This window comes from Cryptotermes secundus, unplaced genomic scaffold, assembly GCF_002891405.2.
Source record: "Cryptotermes secundus unplaced genomic scaffold, Csec_1.0 scaffold8189, whole genome shotgun sequence".
NCBI classification, from domain to species: domain Eukaryota; kingdom Metazoa; phylum Arthropoda; class Insecta; order Blattodea; family Kalotermitidae; genus Cryptotermes; species Cryptotermes secundus.
Genome location: NW_019740856.1, coordinates 4059 through 6610, shown reverse-complemented (window position 1 = coordinate 6610; position 2552 = coordinate 4059). Strand labels below are relative to the sequence as shown.

At 37.2% G+C, this 2552-nt stretch overlaps 1 long non-coding RNA gene across 1 annotated transcript in view; it reads right to left on the bottom strand.

The window, feature by feature from the left end:
• Nucleotides 1-246: 246 nt before the first annotated feature.
• LOC111872644 overlaps nt 247-2552 on the bottom strand; it is a 3591-nt gene continuing 1285 nt past the window's right edge. The window contains exons 2-4 of the long non-coding RNA XR_002844270.2: nt 2036-2163; nt 1409-1524; nt 247-912 (exon numbers count right to left, since the gene is read on the bottom strand). This is a non-coding gene — a long non-coding RNA (uncharacterized LOC111872644). The remainder of the gene's footprint in view (nt 913-1408; nt 1525-2035; nt 2164-2552) is intronic.

The window sequence follows — 2552 nt, the reverse complement described above, 5'->3', positions numbered from 1 at the left end:
CAGATTACTGATGATGATGATTAACAGTAAATCTTAATNACAGAAGAGGATACTCTCATTTGAAGGAGAAAGCTCTAGATCGCAGTAAGTGGAGGAATTGTTTTGGAAGAGACTGTGGACCTGTCGTCTTGGCAGATTACTGATGATGATGATTAACAGTAAATCTTAATATTAGTTAAAAGATATAACATATACATGTATGACATGTAACAGTAGTTTCCATGTGTGTTGATAATACCCTTCTGAAGATGGTCATTTTGATTGGAACATGTAAAGGATGAAAAATTGAAAACAACTGTTATCCATCACACTGGACAGTGGTTAAAACCCTTACATACAATTACTAGTGTGACGAACCAGGATGAACCAAGTTACTTTTATAACCCATTACAAATGTTTCAGTGATATATCAGTGGTGCTTTACAATGATTTGCAGTAGACTGTACAGCTTCTGATTCTGTTGCTTGTATAATTTTACAGCTTTCCATACTGGCCTACAACTTAACAAGGGTTTCTTCTTCCCTTGGAAGGATACAATATGGCTATTGCAATCAAGAAAGGCCAAATATAATTACTTCATGTCTGATTTAGCTTAAAGGCTGTTCATCTGGCTCAAGTCCTATAAACAAGCAACTACTCACTAGAAATTGTATTTTCCAGCTTACAGGTGCCAACAGGTTACATAAGGAAGCAGGAGAACCACCGTACTCATTTGAATGTGACATGAACTCTGTGGCCTTCCTTCCAGTACACATAGGCACTGTCGGCAGCTGCAAGCTGTGTCTTATTTAAAAATAGAGATGATATTCCAGACAGTAAGAAACAATAAAAACATAAGTCCATGCCAAACTTCAGAGTTGGTGCCAGCATATTTCATGAAGAATTTGCAGTTTTGTTTTTGAGATGGTTGCCCTGAAAAAGAAAGAAATAAAGAAAATGTAGTAATGCACATGTTAAACTTGAAGATCTCACATGGTGGTTTTCTTTTTGAAAATGAAATTTCATATTCTGCATCAGAAACAGAAATTTTTAGTAAAGCTTCACAGTACCAAGGAGCAAAGTCTTATTAATCAATCCATCATTAAAATGATACTTTATAGTGTACAGTCTACAAATTATAACAAGACAAGTGACATGCAAAGAGAAAAACAAATATTTACTTTGCAGCAGTATAATCACCATATGACATTATCGACATTACTATATGGCTTCCCATTTACTCAGCCTTTAAGTTAAAGCTATGAATTACTGTTATTTGCAATGTCAAGATTAGACAAATTTTTAATTGAGTTCACTGGTTTCATCTAGTAATCTGTGTTCTCGTGTCTAAGTCTGTCAGTTAATTAATACAATTTTTTTTTAATTAGAACTGGTTGTTCTTTTCAATGAATGCAGACAAAAAGCATACTCATGTTTGTTTACCGCCACTAAGGACCACAAATGGAGACTGCATTTCTTTCTGCTTCTGCTGCAGGAGGCTAAGCATTCCGAGTGGGTGTCTGTTGAGCTCATCTGTTTCATCAACTGGAAACAAAAAAAAAAAAAACTCCTTCAGATGGGGCACAGTCTGTTTGCTCTTAAACATACTGTAATATCTACAGTTCATGTCACTGATTATCCTAACAGGTGGCCAAATTTTAAGCTTTTTTTATTTTTTGTTATTGCTAGTGGGGTGGGACTAAGTCCCTTGTACTGCGGCCACTTCTGGCCTATTATACAAGTCCCAGATGATATGTGAGGGTGATTGTGTAGCAATTGGTGGAATGAAGATTGGCAGGGGAAACCGAAGTACTCGGAGAAAATCTGCCCCAGAGCCACTTTGTCCACCACAAATCCCACTTGACCAGACCTCCGTACAGAACCCGGGCCACCTCGATGGGAAGCCAGTGACTAACCTCTTGAGCTATGGCGCAATACAATGTTGATGATCATAACAATTTTCTGTAGAAATCTCAGTGACTTTGTATGCCAATTTGAAACATATTCAAGAGAGGACATAATCCATCACCTATCCTCCCTGCAGGCTACATCTTACCTAAAGCCATACATGTCTTCTCCAAGCGAATTCTCCTCACCGCTGTCCTCTGCTGCAATGTACTGCACTTCCAAGCGCATGTCACCCAACTGCATCTGCAAGATATCCACAGCTTCTTGATGAGAGGCCTGCAAGAACATCAGGGCTCTGTATCCATAATTTGGAGACATTTTGGAAGGTGTTCTAATTTAATTAAAACTTTGAAAAGTACTGTCTTCTGGGATATGAATGCTGTGTAGTCTGGTAGAAGTTTACTGACTTTTGTAGGTATGTTAGTAAAATTCTATGAGACTACATGGCGCCATATCCCAGAAGACAGTGTGTTTCTTAGTCACCACAGAGAGAAGCTCAGATCAAGTATAAATTTATAATTTCATCCTATTTCTCTCTTCTTTTCCAAATGTTTTAAACAAAATTTTCTCATTTTCTTCATTGTTTCTGTTTATACATTCAGTCTTTATCATAAGCACCTCATTACCAAAATACATCCAATCATTCTTAACATAAAGCTCACTCC